Below are 20819 nucleotides of genomic sequence, written 5' to 3' on the forward strand. Positions count from 1 at the left end.
TTTTGACTCAAATGTGTATTGGTCAAGTTTGAAATCCACAACCTTGTAGTACTTTAACAATGATTTGCTTATTTTCTACAAACTTATAACAATTAAAATGTTTTGTAGTTTAATAACAAATGGCTAAATTAAAACATTCAGTAATTTGTATATTTTCATTTCAAAGATAAAAGTAGATTGCTTTTGCTGAATAAAGACTTCAACTGATTCTATGTTTAAAGTTTTATTAACAGATGTGGTGAAGGCATCACATAAATTACATTTACTACACACCTGTATAAATATAAAATATATGTTTAAAAAAAAACTAACTGCTGAAAGCTACACAAGGGTTTACTTGTATACAGGGCCGTATTAAGACAGTGTGGTGCCTCTTTTGAATTGTAGCTATACGTCTAGCGTCCTTGTCTTTCTTTAACTTTCTTTTTGCAAAACCACTCAATTGACGTCTGTCCATTTTGATCCATTTTCTGTAGCCGTTAAAAAAATGACACATTTGCGCGTACTTGTTGTGGACCAACTAAACTCTGACAGATTGGGGACGGAAGGGGGGGGGGGGGGCTGATAGTGGTCATGTAATCTTTATTTATTATTATTTATTATTATTATTATTGTTGTTAAGTTAGTGTTCATAAACGAGTTATGTATGGCCTTCAAGAATTTCAAGTTTATAATAAAACAATTTACGAAAAATATTTTTAAAGCTTGCAAGTATCAAACTCTGCTGGTTTGTAACAGATATATTAATTACAAACAAACAGCTTCTCCACATCAACTGAAGGCTGTCATGCACTTGCATTTGACACCTTTTTTAAGGAGAAACAAAGTTTGTGCCACCATATGATACACAACTTCAAACGACATACTTATCAAATGAGATGCTTTTAATAGCAAAACAGAGGAATATGAGAGAATATTTAACATCTGCTGGCCCATTTTCTTGTAGTGTATTCTAACGATGGGCTGCCTCTGGCAAATCAGTGCTGTAGCCTAATCGTTGAGTAAACATTTAAAACAGCAAACAATTAATAACATTTAGTGCACAAACGAACAAATATATTCTATTTGCTTATCTTCATTCGAAGCTGAAACAACCTACCTTGTGGAACAGTTTTTGTGATCCGGTGAAAACGCACTAACGCTGTAACGCGAATCAGGAAACTCATGAATATTCATGTATGCTCCGCCCAGCGTCACCGAAAAACTCAGAAACCGAATATTTCACTGACACACCGGTCTGTTTTTGCTGTGCTGCTCACGCTCAATTAAAGTGAAAGCACACTTTTGATGGACAAAATAAATATGATTTTACACAAAACGTGTTCAAAATGCACAGAATAAGCATGTCAAGAGTTTTAACAACAATAGCTACCATGGTATTAATTATATGTCTTAACAATTATGCCAGAAAGGAAAATTAAGTATAACAAATATGTATTTACCCATTTAAACTTTTTAATTAATCTGTTTGGGTGAAAGTATGGTTTATTATTATAAAAACAAATGTTGAAAGAATTATACACATTGTTTGAAATGGTTCCTGGATGACCAATCATGATCAAAGTAATAAAATAAAACTACCAATAGGAATTGTTTCAGCGTGATAAAGCAGCGAAATGTATTTAGGTTTATTTTTGCTAATGATGATAACATACACCTTTAGATTTTAGGATAAGTATCATGATTGAAATATTGTAAAATGCTATTAAAATAATAATAATAATCTCAAATCATTTAATATAAATAATTAAAAAGTTTATTAACCTTTTCAACCATTTGGCATTAAACATTTTCAATGTTGTTTGAAAGTTAAAACAGCTGAACTTATTTCAACGTTGAAGGTTGGTCATGTGCCTGAAGTTTTTCAACGTTCAGCTTTAAACGTTGAATCAACGTTGTTTCAACGTTGAAACAACAACCATCATTATTTCAACCATGGCTGCATCCGAAAACTGAACAATGCTGTCTTTGGAGGACGCAATCCAAGGTAGGAAGGCATCAAGGCACGTCCGAATTCAAAGTTAGCTTCACTTCCTGTCTCCTGAGAAGCCTTCATCTGGCCTATTTCTGAAGGCAGCATAGATATATCCTTCGCTGCCTTTGATATCCCACAATCCTGTGCGTTCCATTCCGTGAGAGTTAAGCCAAAAAATAAAGATGGCGTCTAAAAGTTGAGCTTGGTGGTCAGTTTGTGTGTAAATGTATGTTTCTGATCAACGTTTTTCACTTTTTATGCCATTTCTAGCGAGAAATGAATATTGCAGTAATGAAATATACACCTAGTTATCACCAAAGCTCTCTATATTTTGCTATAGATCATTAAACCATTACTCCGCTTCAGAAGCCTGTCCGAAATAAGTTTCATGAGGTGCCTTCGTGCAAAAATGCTGCCTGCAAAGTCATTGCCTGATTAGACAGCAAGGCAGCAAGTCACCTGCCTAAGTTTTCGGATGCAGCCCATATTTCAACGTTGAAGGTTGGTCATGTACCGGAAGTTTTTCAACCGTTCAGTTTTAAACATTGAATCAACGTTGTTTCAACGTTGAAACCACAACTGACCTTATTTCAACCATATTTCAACGTTGAAGGTCGGTCATGTGCTGGCTGGGTACTGTCTGCTGAACACGCTTTGCAGCCGCGTTTTACAATTGGAGATTTCTTCACGAACAACATACGCTGCCAAACTACCTCAGCTTCATTAACTATTAAATAATTGATTTGTTATTGCAAGAAGACTTAAGATTATACCTCAAGTATGTGTTTTTGTTTGTTTGTTTTTCTCAGAGATCACTGTGGCGCGGCTTTGTTTTTCGTTCTTTTGATTCAGCATAATAAAGTTCCCACGAGCCTCAGTACGCCGACCCTGGTCTCCTACCTTCTCTGCCATACGAACTTTATCACACTGGTGCCGAAAACCCGGGAAGGAAGGAGAACGACGCCGCCATGCAAACCCCGTCAGGATCATCGGGAACGCCGTTTGCGGAGCTCATTACATCGCTCGCGGGCCTGCATCAGGAACAACATCAAGCCCTGCTGGAGCTGCGAGCCGACCACGAACATCGGTTTCAGGCAATGATGCAGGTCCAGCGGGAGGACCGCGAGCTGTTCCGGAGCATGCTGGACCGGGAGGTTCGGACGAGGTCGGCCTCCCCCAGTTCCAGCCCTGCTGCCCACATGCCTCTTACGAAGATGGGGCCAACAGATGATCCGGAAGCGTTCCTCGATTTGTTTGAGAGGACGGCCGAGGCGTGTGGGTGGCCGGAGGACAGCTGGCCGGTCCGGATAATTCCGCTGCTGTCAGGGGAGGCCCAGAAGGCTGCTCAACAACTGCCCGTCCAGAACCTCCTGGTATATGCAGACTTAAAAAGAGCAGTGCTCCAAAGGGTCGGCCTCAGCCCCGAGCAGCACCGTCAACGCTTCCGGTCGCAAATGGCTGTTGGCCGGAGGAAGCGACGCCGAGACCATTATCAACACCGTGGTGCTGGAGCAGTTCATCTCACGACTCCCGAAGAGGACTGCTCAGTGGGTCCAGCGCCACCGGCCGGCGTCGCTGGATCTGGCCATCCAACTGGCGGAGGATCAGCTGGCGGCGTGTTCCGGGGTCGGCGAACCCCTTCCATCTGTCTCTCTCCCCCCCCCCCTCTCTCCTCTTCCTCCAAAGCCTGTCCCTTTACCCAGGTCTCGGTACACGGGGCCACCGAGGGCCGCACCCCGTTGGAGAGCAGGGACGGAGCCGGCCGCCATGTCACGGGGTCCGGCCAGGGGAATGGGGCCGCCGCACGGGGAGGGACTGGCTGAGCTACCAGCTGCTTCCCCACGTCAATCACCTGACCCACTTCCAACCACTAGGGTGGCGGGGAGGCCTGGGCCGGCCTGCTGGCGTTGCGGGGATCCGGGCCATTTCGTGGACCGGTGCCCGGTTATGGAAGTGGGGACGTGGGTCCGGATCCCGGACAACCCGCAGGCTGCCCCCGATCAAGCCGGGTTGTACCAAATACCCGTGAGTATTAAGGGGGGTACCTATCAGGCTTTGGTGGATTCAGGTTGTAACCAGACCTCCATCCATCAAAGCCTGATACAATCCGGGGCATTGGATACGGGCCGCGTGGTTAAGGTGAGGTGTGTCCCATAAAAACCATAGGCATCAAATTTAGGGGACAAAAGCATTATGTGGAGGTGGCCGTTAGTCCGCGCCTCCGGCATCCACTAATCTTGGGTACCAATTGGCCAGCTTTTGAACAATTATTGGGGTGTTTAACAGTGGATGCCTCTGGGAAAAAGAGAGGCCCGGTTGGCGGGGCGTGCGCTCAGGTGGGAGAATCTGTACCCGGACCCAGTGGGGAAGCTTCAGAGGAACCGAGCGAGTTGGCGAGGCTAAACCTTTCCAGTCGCGATGACTTTTCCCTGGAGCAGTCCCAGGATGAAACCCTTAAACATGCATTCGAGCAGGTCCGTTCCATCGATGGGCAGGTCCTCCATTCTGACCGCGCGCTCTCTTATCCGTATTTTGCCGTTATTAAGGACCGGTTGTATCGAGTGACCCATGACGCTCAGACAAAGGAAGATACGGCCCAATTATTAGTACCTAAGAGCCGTCGGGAAATGCTTTTCCAGGCGGCACATTGCAATCCAATGGCGGGGCATTTAGGTATGACAGCCACGCTAAATCGTCTAATGACCCGATTTTTTTGGCCGGGCATTCACGAGAACGTCCGCAGATGGTGCGCGTCGTGTCGGGAATGTCAGTTGGTGAACCCACCGGCCACCCCAAAAGCGCCGTTGCGCCCTCTACCTCTAGTGCAGGTCCCCTTCGAACGAATTGGTATGGACCTCATCGGGCCATTAGAACGATCCGCACGGGGACATCGTTTTGCGTTAGTCATAGTGGATTATGCAACACGATATCCCGAAGCAGTGGCGCTCCGCAATATCTCGGCGAAGAGTGTGGCGGACGCCCTGTTTCGTTTAATCTCCCGCGTGGGAATCCCAAAAGAGATTCTCACGGACCAAGGCACCGCGTTTATGTCACGCACGTTACGCGAATAATACGAATTATTGGGCATTAAAGCGGTACGGACCAGCGTCTATCACCCACAAACAGACGGACTGGTCGAACGATTTAATCGCACTTTGAAAACAATGATTCGTAAATTCATACAAGAAGACGCGAAAAATTGGGATAGATGGCTAGAGCCCCTCTTATTCGCTGTGGGCGAGGTCCCCCAAGCCTCCACGGGGTTTTCCCCCTTCGAGCTTCTTTACGGACGCCAGCCCCGCGGGGTGCTGGACGTCCTGAAAGAAACTTGGGAGGACGGACATTCGGATAGCAAAAATGAAATTCAGTATGTCATGGACCTGAGAGCAAAACTCCATACACTGGGGCGGCTCTCAATGGAGAATTTGCTTCAGGCCCAAGGCAGACAAAGCCAGCTGTATAACAGGGGAACTAAGCTCCGAGAATTTGCACCGGGAGATAAAGTGCTCGTATTACTGCCAACCTCCAGCTCCAAATTATTATCAAAGTGGCAAGGAACCTTTGAGGTCACACAGCGAATAGGCGATCTCAATTATGAAGTAGTACGAACAGATAGAGGCGACTCCAGGCAAATTTACCACCTCAACCTCCTTAAAAAAATGGGAGCGAAGAGGAGTCAGTGTTGCTAGCGATGGCAGTGAGCGGAGAGGAGGATCTCGGGCCAGAGGCGATCATTAAAGAAAAATCCCTCGCCCTGGCCCCGGGAGGGGATCACCTCTCGCCCTCGCAGCTCACTGACATTGGACAGTTACAGTCCGAATTTGCAGACGTGTTTTCGCCTCTACCTGGTCGTACTAATCTGATTCAGCACCATATTGAGACAGAGCCGGGCGTGGTGGTTCGCAGCCGGCCATATAGATTACCTGAACACAAGAAAAAGGTGGTTCAGACAGAATTAGCGGCGATGCTGGGGTTAGGAGTAATCGAGGAGTCCCACAGTGATTGGGCGAGCCCGATTGTTTTGGTCCCTAAAACGGACGGCTCGGTGCGATTTTGTGTGGACTATCGCAGGGTGAACGCAGTGTCAAAATTTGATGCTTATCCAATGCCACGGATTGACGAGTTGCTCGATCGGTTAGGTACGGCTCGCTTTTATTCGACATTGGACTTGACAAAAGGATATTGGCAGATCCCCTTATCTCCCATGTCTAGAGAAAAAAACAGCCTTCACCACGCCGTTTGGTTTACACCAATTTGTGACGCTTCCGTTCGGCTTGTTCGGGGCCCCCGCTACGTTCCAGCGTCTCATGGATCGAGTGCTGCGCCCGCATGCTGCATATGCCGCCGCCTACCTGGATGATATTATCATTTATAGTGGCGACTGGCGGCGGCATATGGAGCATGTGAGGGCTGTCCTCGAGGCGCTGAGACGGGCGGGGCTAACGGCCAACCCGAAGAAGTGCGCGGTTGGGCGGGTGGAGGTAAGGTATCTGGGCTTCCACTTGGGTCACGGGCAAGTGCGTCCCCAAATTGACAAGACGGCAGCAATTGCGACTTGCCCCAGACCCAAGACCAAAAAGGAGGTGAGGCAGTTCCTGGGGCTGGCGGGATATTATAGGAGATTTATTCCTGGTTATTCGGACCTCACTAGCCCCCTGACTGACCTCACTAAAAAGGAGGTACCAGATACGGTCCAATGGACGGAGCGGTGCCAACAGGCCTTTACCCGAGTTAAGGCTGCCCTGTGTGGTGGACTGCTCCTGCACTCTCCTAACTTTTCTCTCCCCTTTTTGTTGCAGACTGACGCGTCGGACAGGGGGCTGGGCGTGGTCCTGTCCCAGGAGGTGGGGGGGGAGGATCGCCCGGTGCTGTACATTAGCCGGAAGCTCTCTAAGAGAGAGGCTAAGTACAGCACCATAGAAAAGGAGTGTTTGGCCATCAGGTGGGCGGTCCTCACCCTTCGTTACTACCTCCTGGGCCGGGAGTTCACCCTCTGCTCGGACCACGCGCCCCTCCAGTGGCTCCACCGCATGAAGGATACCAACGCGCGAATCACCCGTTGGTATCTAGCTTTACAGCCATTTAAGTTCAAGGTGATTCACAGGCCGGGGGCGCAGATGGCTGTGGCCGACTTCCTCTCCAAGAATGGGGGGTGGGGGGGAGCTGGGCTGCAGGCCGGATGGCTCCCCGGCCTGAGTCGGGCGGTGGGGGTATGTGGCAGGGGAGGTGTGGTTTAGCGAGGTCTGCGACGGGAGAGAGAGTGAGGAGATCAGCGGTGGTAAGTGAGTTAAGTGAGAGACAAGTGACACCTGCTTCTCATTGCAGTGATTGGCGTGGGGAAGCAGTATTTAAGCCAGCTGGGAACCAGAGACAAAGGAGAGAGACCTGAGGACTCGTGGGAGGAAACGACCGACAGAAAGCGAGAGCCTGAAAGTATCAATGTTATGATTTATGCGCATGTGGCGCGGCTTTGTTTTTCGTTCTTTTGATTCAGCATAATAAAGTTCCCACGAGCCTCAGTACGCCGACCCTGGTCTCCTTCCTTCTCTGCCATACGAACTTTATCACAATCACCATTTCATCACTTTAGATTTTATTATTGTTGTTGTTGTTGTTGAATCTATACATTTAAATAGTTTAATTTATTTCAATTTGATAATTAAAATACTATAAGTATGTGGCCTTGTTTGAACTGTATTGAACTGTGTGTTAAGTTTTATTGATTAAAAAATGTATACATTTTGTTGATTTTCTTTTTTATTGATATTACGTTTTATTGACTTGCTCAGATATTCAATTCAATTCAAGTTTATTTGTATAGCGCTTTTTACAATACAAATCGTTACAAAGCAACTTTACAGAAAATTATGTTTCTACAATATTTAGTAATAACTTATAAGTGGTGACTGTCAGTTTGTGCACGTATGACAGGATTTGTAGAAAAATTCATACAAGACGTAGTCAGCTAGACGATGAACATTATTAATTTTATTAATAATTAATAATTATTATATGATGCAGTCACATTTGTAGCAATATTTGTTAGTTCTGTTGTTGATTCAGGGTCAGCATCATCTGGGGTCCTCTGAGGGTCAGCATCATCTCTTCTCAGGTGTTCTGGATCCAGACTGGAGCTTGTGTAAATCCTAGTTACCACGGGATGAAGATCCCAGCAGAAACAGAGACACATATAGAGACATCATTAGCATAGCTGCTGATATGTAAACACTGAATATTAATAACTGTTACTATTAAACATACATAATTAATGTAAAACATATATATTTTTTTTCTGTTCTCCACATCTTTATTTTTATTATATTTGTTGCTGTTGTTTAATAATCTATGATTATTTTATGTATATTTATTTAATTATTATACATTTTGGTTAGTTTTTCTTATCATTTTTATAATAAGTATATTACTTTACTATAAATAAAATGGAAAACTTACTTTTTTGTGAGTTTTAGTTATATTTCATATATATGGGTTTTCTGTACAGTTATACACATATAAATAGAATTCTCTTTAAAAATAAAGGCCTGAAACATTATCAAAATATTCTTTTTTTTTCAGTTATTTTAATTACCATTTTCCAACAGTTTTATACAAATCACTTACATAAATACAATTTGTATATGTATGAATCAGGGCCGTATTAAGACAGTGTGGTGCCCCTGGGCACTACCTCAAAAGCCCCCCCCCCCCCTTTCAGACATAATTAAGGTGATTTCTCAAATGTAATTTATTAACTTGTCCAACTACCGTATTTTTCGGACTATAAGTCGCACCTAAGTATAAGTCGTTGACAAGGAAAAAAACATATATAAGTCACACTGGATTATAAATTGCATTTATTTAGAACCAAGAACCAAGAGAAAACATGACCGTCTACAGCCGCGAGAGGGCGCTCTATGTCTTCAGAAGTTTGAATGTGTTCGGCGTGTGGTGGATTGAGTTAAATGGCACACTGGGATGTTTACTCTGCTTCACATCTGGCTGAATGTGGGTCACCACTGTCTAGACATCTGAGAAATGTGGATGCTGTTTCATTCAGCATGAGCTCACTCTGCAGACAAGACTACAGTCGTGGCCAAAAGTTTTGAGAATTACATAAATATTGGAAATTGGAAAAGTTGCTGCTTATTTTTTTAATATAGCAATTTGCATATACTCCAGAATGTTATGAAGAGTGATCAGATGAATTGCATAGTCCTTCTTTGCCATGAAAATTAACTTAATCCCAAAAAAACCTTTCCACTGCATTTCATTGCTGTCATTAAAGGAGCTGCTGAGATCATTTCAGTAATCGTCTTGTTAACTCAGGTGAGAATGTTGACGAGCACAAGGCTGGAGATCATTATGTCAGGCTGATTGGGTTAGAATGGCAGACTTGACATGTTAAAAGGAGGGTGATGCTTGAAATCATTGTTCTTCCATTGTTAACCATGGTGACCTGCAAAGAAACGTGTGCAGCCATCATTGCGTTGCATAAAAATGGCTTCACAGGCAAGGATATTGTGGCTACTAAGATTGCACCTAAATCAACAATTTATAGGATCATCAAGAACTTCAAGGAAAGAGGTTCACTTCTTGTAAAGAAGGCTTCAGGGCATCCAAGAAAGTCCAGCAAGCACCAGGATGGTCTCCTAAAGAGGATTCAGCTGCGGGATCGGAGTGCCACCAGTGCAGAGCTTGCTCAGGAATGGCAGCAGACAGGTGTGAGCGCATCAGCACGGACAGTGAGGACAAGACTTCTGGAAGATGGCCTGGTGTCAAGAAGGGCAGCAAAGAAGCCACTTCTCTCCAAAAAAAACATCAGGGACAGATTGATCTTCTGCAGAAAGTATAGTGAATGGACTGCTGAGGACTGGGGCAAAGTCATATTCTCAGATGAAGCCCCTTTCCGATTGTTTGGGGCATCTGGAAAAAGGCTTGTCCGGAGAAGAAAAGGTGAGCGCTACCATCAGTCCTGTGTCATGCCAACAGTAAAGCATCCTGACACCATTCATGTGTGGGGTTGCTTCTCATCCAAGGGAGTGGGCTCACTCACAATTCTGCCCAAAAACACAGCCATGAATAAAGAATGGTACCAAAACACCCTCCAACAGCAACTTCTTCCAATAATCCAACAACAGTTTGGTGAAGAACAATGCATTTTCCAGCACGATGGAGCACCGTGCCATAAGGCAAAAGTGATAACTAAGTGGCTCGGGAGCCAGAATGTTAAAATTTTGGGTCCATGGCCTGGAAACTCCCCAGATCTTAATCCCATTGAGAACTTGTGGTCAATCCTCAAGAGGCGGGTGGACAAACAAAAACCCACTAATTCTGACAAACTCCAAGAAGTGATTATGAAAGAATGGGTTGCTATCAGTCAGGATTTGGCCCAGAAGTTGATTGAGAGCATGCCCAGTCGAATTGCAGAGGTCCTGAAAAATAAGGGCCAACACTGCAAATACTGACTCTTTGCATAAATGTCATGTAATTGTCGATAAAAGCCTTTGAAACGTATGAAGTGCTTGTAATTATATTTCAGTACATCCCAGAAACAACTAAAACAAAGATCTAAAAGCAGTTTAGCTGCAAACTTTTTGAAAACTAATATTTATGTAATTCTCAAAACTTTTGGCCATATATATATTTCAGAAAAATGCTGTTCTTTTGAACTTTCTATTCATGTAAGAAACGGAAAAGACTGTACTCGGCTGTTTTCAACATAACAACAACTATAATAATAATAATAATAATAATAATAATAATAATAATATATTTCTTGAGCAGTAAATAATCATATTTTCATGATTTCTGAAGATCATGTGACACTGAAGACTGGAGTAATGATGCTGAAAATACAGCTGTGCATCACAGAAATAGATTACAGTATATATTCTAATAGAAAGCAGCTGATTTAAAATAGTAAGAATATTTCAAATGCTACTGTTTTGCTGTACTTTGGATAAAATAAAGGCAGGCTTGGTGAGCAGAAGAGACTCCTCAGAAACATTACACATCTTTCTGCTGAAAAACATTTGACTGGAAGAGTATTTTAAATAAAATAATTATTTACAGAGTTTAATAATAGCTTTTACTAACATTTAGTGTTTACAAAACTGAGCAAGATAAAATAACAATACAAAGTCAAATCAATTAATTAACACACTAAAGTACAGTGTAAACGAGGCCAATACTTCTGATGTTTTATTTAACAAATGGAAATAAATTAAATAATTTAAAATTGTAGACTAAACAACAACAGCTACAATAATATTAATAATAATACAATTTAAAGTTGTGGAAAACACAGAAAAACAACAACAACAAAAAACAAGCCTTCGACCTGTTTAAGAAGATCCTTGCTCCTATGTTGCGTTGCCAAGAGATGTTCAAGAGAGGCAGTTCTCAACAGATCTGTCCATCTATGGTCCAACACAAAGACCAGCCGTTCTGAGGGGTCCAGTGTGAGCTGAACGAGGGACGCAGTTATGGCAGATGGTGTGGTGTTCTACAGAAGATTAACAGCATTACTTTATTAAAATATTTGTCTTGGTGTGGTGTGCACATATGAGACAGACAGTTTACACACATAAGTGCCTGTATGAATTATTTATTTACCTGCATCCGAAAGAAACCCTTCCCTTCAGTGTCTGGTGTGATGTTATGGTGGAGTGAGACGGGTGGATGGGTCTTGACACAGCATGCATCATCTTAACATTCCTGAAATATAGATTCAAATTAAATATATCAAATGTATTTTATAATTCATAATATATATATATATATATATACATATATATATATATATACATATATATATATATATATATATATATATATACATATATATATATATATATATATATATATATATATATATACATATATATATATATATATATATATATATATATATATATATGTGTGTGTGTGTGTGTGTGTGTTTGTGTGTGTGGTTTTATTTTTACAATTAGATTTTTTTTTTACATTTGAATATATTTTCTAATCCTTGTAATTTATTCCTGTTATGAAAAGCTGAATTTTCTGAATTATTACTCCAGTCTTCAGCATCACGTCAACCTTCCGAAAATAATGTGCTTTCATCATTGTAGTGACAATGATAATATCAACATTGATTACAATAAGAAATGTTTTGGGAGCAAATAATCATATAAATAATGATTTCTGGATCATATGACACACTGAAGAGTATAAATGATGCTGAAGAATTCAGCTTTGCATCACAGGAATAAAGTTAATTTAACATAGGAAATAGTTATTTTAAGTTGTACCACACAGTATATGTTGACAATTATATATATATATATATATATATATATATATATATATAGGAAATAGTTATTTTGAAATTGTACCACACAGTACATGTTGACAATTATATATATATATATATTTGCACTAAAGTCTTGAAAATCACATAACATTCAAAACAGTTGCTATAATTAATCACATAAGTATGATTATATGATAATATAATAAGTAATTAATTGTAAGTTTTTTTTTTAGTTTAGTTTTTTTAAAAGAAACACAGAAGTCACTTTACCTGCTTGTTGGGAGTTTGGCAGCGTATGTTGTTCAAACAAAACAATTTCGTGAAGAAATCTCCGATCGTAAAACGCGTCTCCTCTCCTTCAGAGCGAATGATTGACAGATGAGTATCTGCTGTTTGAATTCCCCGCCACGGAAGAAGCGAAACAGCGCCAGGAAATCTACGTGTGGCCACAAATATATTGCATCCGTAGTGTTAAGCACTACCATAGAGAATGAATGGGAAAAGTTAAGAGAAGTTAAGCTTAACTATTTTCGGCTCCCGCGCGGAAGACCGGGGTTCGATTCCCCGACGGGGAGAGCTAGCTCTTTTCGGCTTCCGAACGATCCATCCAAAAGTTTTGGGAGGAGCCACAGGTCACAGAAGGAGTTCTGTTTAGACATCAGCCCGAGCCAAAGGACATGCGTTGGCCGGGAATCGAACCCGGGTCAACTGCTTGGAAGGCAGCTATGCTCACCACTATACCACCGACGCAGTCAGCAGTCAGCCACTTGCGCCGTCGTTAAGAAGGCTCGAAGTGCACGAGTCGCCGATAGGGCTAGAGGAGCTGATGAGATCTTTGTTTGGACCCGTCACTAAAGGGAGCCTTCCAGAGTTTGCTTCCCGTCACGTACAAGAAAGTGCTGCCTTCCCATGCCAGCTAAATAAACACTAAGTGCTGACAGCGCAAACGCAGAGAGTGCAAATACAGACGATGACCAGTGGCACGCCCTCCTGCAGCGTGTTGGCGGACGGCCAAATTGATTCTGCTATTGCATTTTGTTGTAGCTCTGTCCTCGGTCCACCAATAACCACAAGCCCGATCAAGGCAATCTCTTTCTCATGCCTCCATCTGAAAAGTTGGAGAAAATCTTATATGAATAAAAGAGTCTTTTAAAGAAATCCCTTATTCCGAGATCACCGTAGCCACCAGATCCATTCTGTATCCAGATCAGTGGGCCGCTTCAGTCACCCGGATCCAGTAAGTATCCAGACAAGATGGTGGATCAACACCTAGAAAGGACCTCTATGGCCCTGAAACACAGCGGAGACCGGGACAACTAGATGAGCCCCAGATACAGATCCCCTGTAAAGACCTTGTCTTAGACGACCACCAGGACAAGACCACAGGAAACAGATGATTCTTCTGCACAGTCTGACTTTTCTGCAGCCTGGAGCTGATTTGCTGGTTTCTTCTGACCAGAGGAGAACTGTCTCCCCGACTGAGCCTGGTTTCTCACCGGGTTTTTTCTCCATTTTTTCACCGATCGAGTTTTGGTTCCTTGCCTCTGTCGCCTCTGGCAGGCATAACTGGGGACACTTCATGTACAGCGATATCATTGAATTGATTGCAAATTATTGCACAGATACTATTTAAACTGAACTTAGCTGAATGATGACATCATCGATTTCAATGACGAAATGCCTTTAACTGTCATTTTGCTTTATTGACGCATTGTGTTCCTAATTAATGTTGTTCAGTTGCATTGACACAATCCTTTTGGTTTAAAGCGCAATTTAAAAAAAAAAAAGAGTCCAAACAATGACCCCTGCAACGGGTAGTGTTCCAAATGTTATGCGACTTTAGCTAATGATGGGTCCATCCGGAATTTGACGGTGCTAGGGCTGTGTCAGCGTCAGAAAAAGCCATGCAATTTTCAGTTATGTCGGTGCAGTAGCGTCGGTTGGGGGAGAAACAGCAACATGCGCAGCTCCTCGTTAGTATAGTGGACAGTATCTTGCCTGTCACGCGGAAGACCGGGGTTCGATTCCCCGGTGGGGAGAGCTAGCTCTTTTCGGCCTCCGAACGATCCATCCAAAAGTTTTGGGAGGAGCCACAGGTCACAGAAGGAGTTCTGTTTCGACATCAGCCCGAGCCAAAGGACATGCGTTGGCTGGGAATCAAACCCGGGTCAACTGCTTGGAAGGCAGCTATGCTCACCACTACACCACCAACGCAGTCACCAGTCAGCCACTTGCGCCGTCGTTAAGAAGGCTCGAAGTGCACGAGTCGCCGATAGGGCTAGAAGAGCTGATGAGATCTTTGTTTGGACCCGTCACTAAAGAGAGCCTTCCAGAGTTTGCATCCCGTCACGTACAAGAAAGTGCTGCCTTCCCATGCCAGCTAAATAAACACTAAGTGCTGACAGCGCAAACGCAGAGAGTGCAAATACAGATGATGACCTGTGGCACGCCCTCCTGCAGCGTGTTGGCGGACGGCCAAATTGATTCTGCTATTGCATTTTGATGTAGCTCTGTCCTCGGTCCACCAGTAACCACAAGCCCAATCAAGGCAATCTCTTTCTCATGCCTCCATCTGAAAAGTTGGAGAAAATCTTATATGAATAAAAGAGTCTTTTAAAGAAATCCCTTATTCCGAGGTCACCGTTGCCACCAGATCCATTCTGTATCCAGATCAGTGGGCCGCTTCAGTCACCCGGATCCAGTCAGTATCCAGACAAGATGGTGGATCAACACCTAGAAAGGACCTCTATGGCCCTGAAACACAGCGGAGACCGGGACAACTAGATGAGCCCCAGATACAGATCCCCTGTAAAGACCTTGTCTTAGACGACCACCAGGACAAGACCACAGGAAACAGATGATTCTTCTGCACAGTCTGACTTTTCTGCAGCCTGGAGCTGATTTGCTGGTTTCTTCTGACCAGAGGAGAACTGTCTCCCCGACTGAGCCTGGTTTCTCACCGGGTTTTTTCTCCATTTTTTCACCGATGGAGTTTTGGTTCCTTGCCTCTGTCGCCTCTGGCAGGCATAGCTGGGGACACTTCATGTACAGCGATATCATTGAATTGATTGCAAATTATTGCACAGATACTATTTAAACTGAACTTAGCTGAATGATGACATCATCGATTTCAATGACGAAATGCCTTTAACTGTCATTTTGCTTTATTGACGCACTGTGTTCCTAATTAATGTTGTTCAGTTGCATTGACACAATCCTTTTTGTTTAAAGCGCAATTTAAAAAAAAAAAAAAAAAAAAAAGAGTCCAAACAATGACCCCTGCAACGGGTAGTGTTCCAAATGTAATGCGACTTTAGCTAATGATGGGTCCATCCGGAATTTGACGGTGCTAGAGCTGTGTCAGCGTCAGAAAAAGCCATGCATTGTTCAGTTATGTCGGTGCAGTAGCGTCGGTTGGGGGAGGAACAGCAACATGCGCAGCTCCTCGTTAGTATAGTGGACAGTATCTCCGCCTGTCACGCGGAAGACCGGGGTTCGATTCCCCGACGGGGAGAGCTAGCTCTTTTCGGCTTCTGAACGATCCATCCAAAAGTTTTGGGAGGAGCCACAGGTCACAGAAGGAGTTCTGCTTCGACATCAGCCCGAGCCAAAAGACATGCGTTGGCCGGGAATTGAACCCAGGTCAACTGCTTGGAAGGCAGCTATGCTCACCACTACACCACCAACGCAGTCACCAGTCAGCCACTTGCGCCGTCGTTAAGAAGGCTCGAAGTGCACAAGTCGCCGATAGGGCTAGAGGAGCTGATGAGATCTTTGTTTGGACCCGTCACTAAAGAGAGCCTTCCAGAGTTTGCATCCCGTCACGTACAAGAAAGTGCTGCTTTCCCATGCCAGCTAAATAAACACTAAGTGCTGACAGCGCAAACGCAGAGAGTGCAAATACAGATGATGACCAGTGGCACGCCCTCCTGCAGCGTGTTGGCGGACGGCCAAATTGATTCTGCTATTGCATTTTGATGTAGCTCTGTCCTCGGTCCACCAGTAACCACAAGCCCAATCAAGGCAATCTCTTTCTCATGCCTCCATCTGAAAAGTTGGAGAAAATCTTATATGAATAAAAGAGTCTTTTAAAGAAATCCCTTATTCCGAGGTCACCGTTGCCACCAGATCCATTCTGTATCCAGATCAGTGGGCCGCTTCAGTCACCCGGATCCAGTCAGTATCCAGACAAGATGGTGGATCAACACCTAGAAAGGACCTCTATGGCCCTGAAACACAGCGGAGACCGGGACAACTAGATGAGCCCCAGATACAGATCCCCTGTAAAGACCTTGTCTTAGACGACCACCAGGACAAGACCACAGGAAACAGATGATTCTTCTGCACAGTCTGACTTTTCTGCAGCCTGGAGCTGATTTGCTGGTTTCTTCTGACCAGAGGAGAACTGTCTCCCCGACTGAGCCTGGTTTCTCACCGGGTTTTTTCTCCATTTTTTCACCGATGGAGTTTTGGTTCCTTGCCTCTGTCGCCTCTGGCAGGCATAGCTGGGGACACTTCATGTACAGCGATATCATTGAATTGATTGCAAATTATTGCACAGATACTATTTAAACTGAACTTAGCTGAATGATGACATCATCGATTTCAATGACGAAATGCCTTTAACTGTCATTTTGCTTTATTGACGCACTGTGTTCCTAATTAATGTTGTTCAGTTGCATTGACACAATCCTTTTTGTTTAAAGCGCAATTTAAAAAAAAAAAAAGAGTCCAAACAATGACCCCTGCAACGGGTAGTGTTCCAAATGTTATGCGACTTTAGCTAATGATGGGTCCATCCGGAATTTGACGGTGCTAGGTCTGTGTCAGCGTCAGAAAAAGCCATGCATTGTTCAGTTATGTCGGTGCAGTAGCGTCGGTTGGGGGAGAAACAGCAACATGCGCAGCTCTTCGTTAGTATAGTGGACAGTATCTCCGCCTGTCACGCGCGGGCCAGTCGCGGATGGGTGTAGAGCGCTGACTAGCCAATAGGAACGAAGGCAATTCCAGGGAGGCGGGACGAAAAAAATACACAGAATTAGAGGTTCGAATCCCGTCTCGGCCACAAATACCATTAAATTAGTTTGTATTCGTTTTTTCATCTAGATACACTGTAGGTACGATTAACATATAATAAACGAACTTTGTGAACAAAGATAAAATAAATATTGTAATAATTGTTGTTTTGTAGGATGTAAAAAATGTGCAACGATCTTAAGAAACAAATTTATTTTTAATATAGAAAATTGTGAATTATTAAAAAGAATATTTTGATAATGTTTCAGGCCTTTATTTTTAAAGAGACATCTATTTATATTTGTATAACTGTGTACAGAAAACCCATATATATGTAATATAACTAACACTCACAAAAAAGTAAGTTTTCCATTTTATTTATAGTAAAGTAATTACTTATATACTTATTATAAAAATGATAAGAAAAACTAACCAAAATATATAATGATTAAATAAATATATCTTAATAAATCTTAATAAATATTTACATTATAATAGGGAATAGTTATTTTTAATATAGAACAATTAGAATAATTAAAAAAGAACATTTGGTAATGTTTCAGGCCTTTATTTTTAAAGAGAAATTCATTTTATATTTGTATAACTATGTACAGAAAACCCATATATATATATATATATATATATATATATATATATATATATATATATATATATATATATATATATATATATATATGAAATATAACCAATAACAGCAAAAAAGTAAGTTAAATTTTTATCTATAGGTCAGTAATACATATATTATATAAAACTGAAAAATTTAATTATTAAAGTACAGTACTTACCAAAATATTTAATAGTTAAATAAATAAACATTAAATAATTATATATTAAACAACAACAATAATAAAAAGAGAGAACACAGGAAAAACAATTAAATTGTGTTTTAAATTAAATAATTATGAACAATTATGTATATTTAATAGTAACAGTGATTAACATTTAGTGTTTTCAAATCTGAGCAAGATAAAAACAACGCAAGTCTATAAAATTTACTTATAAAAAAAACACTAACAATGCAAATAAGGCCAATGTTTCAGGTATTTTAAAGATCACAAATGGGAATAAATAATTTAAAATTACAGATTAAACAACAGTAATAATAATAAAATCTACAGTTGTGGATAACACGGGGGAGAAAATACAAGAAACACATATTTTAAATTAAAAAAGAGTTTAATAGCAACAGTTATTAACATATGAAAAAGTGAGTGAAGTGACCCATACTCAGAATTTGTGCTCTGCATTTAACCCATCCGAAGTGCACACACACAGAGCAGTGAACACACACACACACACACACTGTGAGCACACACCCGGAGCAGTGGGCAGCCATTTATGCTGCGGCGCCCGGGGAGCAGTTGGGGGTTCGGTGCCTTGCTCAAGGGCACCTAAGTATTGAAGGTGGAGAGAGAACTTTACATGCCGGCCCGGGACTCGAACCCACAACCTTTCGATTGGGAGTCCGACTCTCTAACCATTAGGCCACGACTTCCCCCCCTATAGTGTTTATGAGGCAAGATAAAATAATGCAAGTCAATAAAATAAAAATAAAAACACTAAAATACAAGGCAATACAATAAAATATATTACTTTTGGTATTTTAATGAACAGAAATAGAAAACAGAAATAAATTAAATAATTTACAATTATAGATTAAATAACAACAACAACAATAATGATAATATAATCTAAAGTTGTGGATAACGGGGGGGGGGGGGGGGACATGAAATGAAATAATTATGTAGACAGTTTAGTTATAACAGTTATTAACAATGCAAGTCAACAATATAAAAACCCCACTAAAATACAATGCAATAGAATAAAATAATCATTTTGGTATTTTATTGAACAAAAGGAAATAAATGAAATAATTAAAAAAACAAACAAATTTTAATAAAAATTTTTTACAAGTGCAACAAAATATATATACATATATACACAACCTTGTGCAAGGAATGTCTTTGTCAAATGACATGCCCAGATCTCAAATACTGTTTTGTAGCACAGTGAAGTCATTTTTTCTTTTCCTTTATCCACCTCTGCTTCTCAGTCTCATAGAATGGAGACTGCTGAAAGTCTCTCCATGACATTTCTGCACTCATTCCCTGAGCCTGATAAAGAGAAAACACTTTAGCAGGACAGTAAATGTATTTGCCTGCCACTCCAGGTAAACCAGTGTGAATATGAGGACTGTTGGGTCCTTGTTTCAGTGGCAGGTGGCAGAATCTGCACAGACGACCAGTAGGATGCTCTACTGCTGACTTCTGCTTGCTTCTCTCATCAGTGACCCTCTTCCTAGCTGCCCCTCTCTGCTTGGAGGCCTCCAGTTCCCGCTGAAAAAAAGGAGTCTCTGCAAAGTCTTCAAAAGGCATTCTGGGGTTGGTCAGGCCCTCTGCTGAATATGTGTCAAATACTTTCTTGGAGCAGTAGAAGTATTTAACATCACTACCTTGATAGAAGAAATGTATTGAGGAGCCATCACCCATGTATCGAGACTTAGGCTGGCCACAGGCTAAACAGGATCTGGTTTGCTTTTTTTGCAGCGCCTGCAATTGTTGTTGCTGCTGAACTGCCTGCTGCTTCTCTATGATGTCCTTCACCATCTTCTCGAACGCTGTCTGGTCCAGAGGGACAGCCTCAGGAACAGCCTTTGCAGGTGGATTGACTGGGGCAGGTGGCAGTACTGTCACTGGGACTCTGATTGTTTCACTGCCTGAGTGAAGACGCTGCCATAAATGCTGTGTCTCCAAGAGCTTTTCTGGGCTGGTGTTGAGAGAAGCATTAGTGTTCTTTTTTTTAGCAAGGTGTTTTATGTACCTGCTTATGTGCTGCTTTGTGGTGGAATGCAGAAGGCTGTTGGGGTCAGTACAGGCACTCTGTACCATAGCAGCATATTCAGCATCCACCTTTGTAAGGAGATCCTTGCTCCCATGATGCTTGGCCAGCAAACCATCAATTGCATTTCTCATTGGATCCGTCCATCTGTTATGGTCCAACACAAAAACTCGGCCACCGGTCTTAATAGGTCCAGTGCGAGCAGCACAGGGAGAAGCAGCTACAGGCAGTGGTGATGTGCTTGGGAGTTCTAAAAGAGATTCACAAAATTACTAATTTAAGTATTTGTTTTTTGTGTCCATAGATGAGGCAGACAGATTACACACATTGACGCCTGTATGTATTATATAGTTACCTCCAAATAAAAGACACTCCTCAGATGTTTGTTCCTTCACTGTCACAGCACTTGGTGTAGGAAACTGGTGAAAAATGACAGGCTGTGAGGTAGCCTCTGGTTCTGCAGCAAGAGGGGTCTCGGCAGAAGAGGTATCCTTTAAGCATTCCTAAAAAAATGAGTGCAATATGCAAGTGAGAATTATAAATGTATTATTTTTATAAAAAAAAAAACTGTTATCAATTTTTTTAAAGGCTTACCTGAGATGGGAATGGAAACGGAACGCCAGATGAAGACTCCTCTTGCATCTCCACATCTCCTAGGTCTGTCTTCCTGCTTTTGTG

At 42.2% G+C, this 20819-nt stretch overlaps 2 non-coding genes across 2 annotated transcripts; one reads left to right on the forward strand and one right to left on the reverse strand.

Annotated features, from left to right (window-relative positions):
* Window positions 1-15708: 15708 nt before the first annotated feature.
* On the forward strand, window positions 15709-15780 carry trnad-guc (transfer RNA aspartic acid (anticodon GUC)). Its single transcript has one exon. It is a non-coding gene; the product is annotated as a tRNA-Asp (tRNA).
* Window positions 15781-15883: 103 nt separating this feature from the next.
* trnag-ucc (transfer RNA glycine (anticodon UCC)) lies at window positions 15884-15955 on the reverse strand. The gene has a single exon. It is a non-coding gene; the product is annotated as a tRNA-Gly (tRNA).
* Between the last annotated feature and the right edge of the window lie 4864 nt (window positions 15956-20819).

The sequence above is a fragment of the Carassius carassius genome, chromosome 8 (genome assembly GCF_963082965.1).
Source record: "Carassius carassius chromosome 8, fCarCar2.1, whole genome shotgun sequence".
NCBI lineage: Eukaryota > Metazoa > Chordata > Actinopteri > Cypriniformes > Cyprinidae > Carassius > Carassius carassius.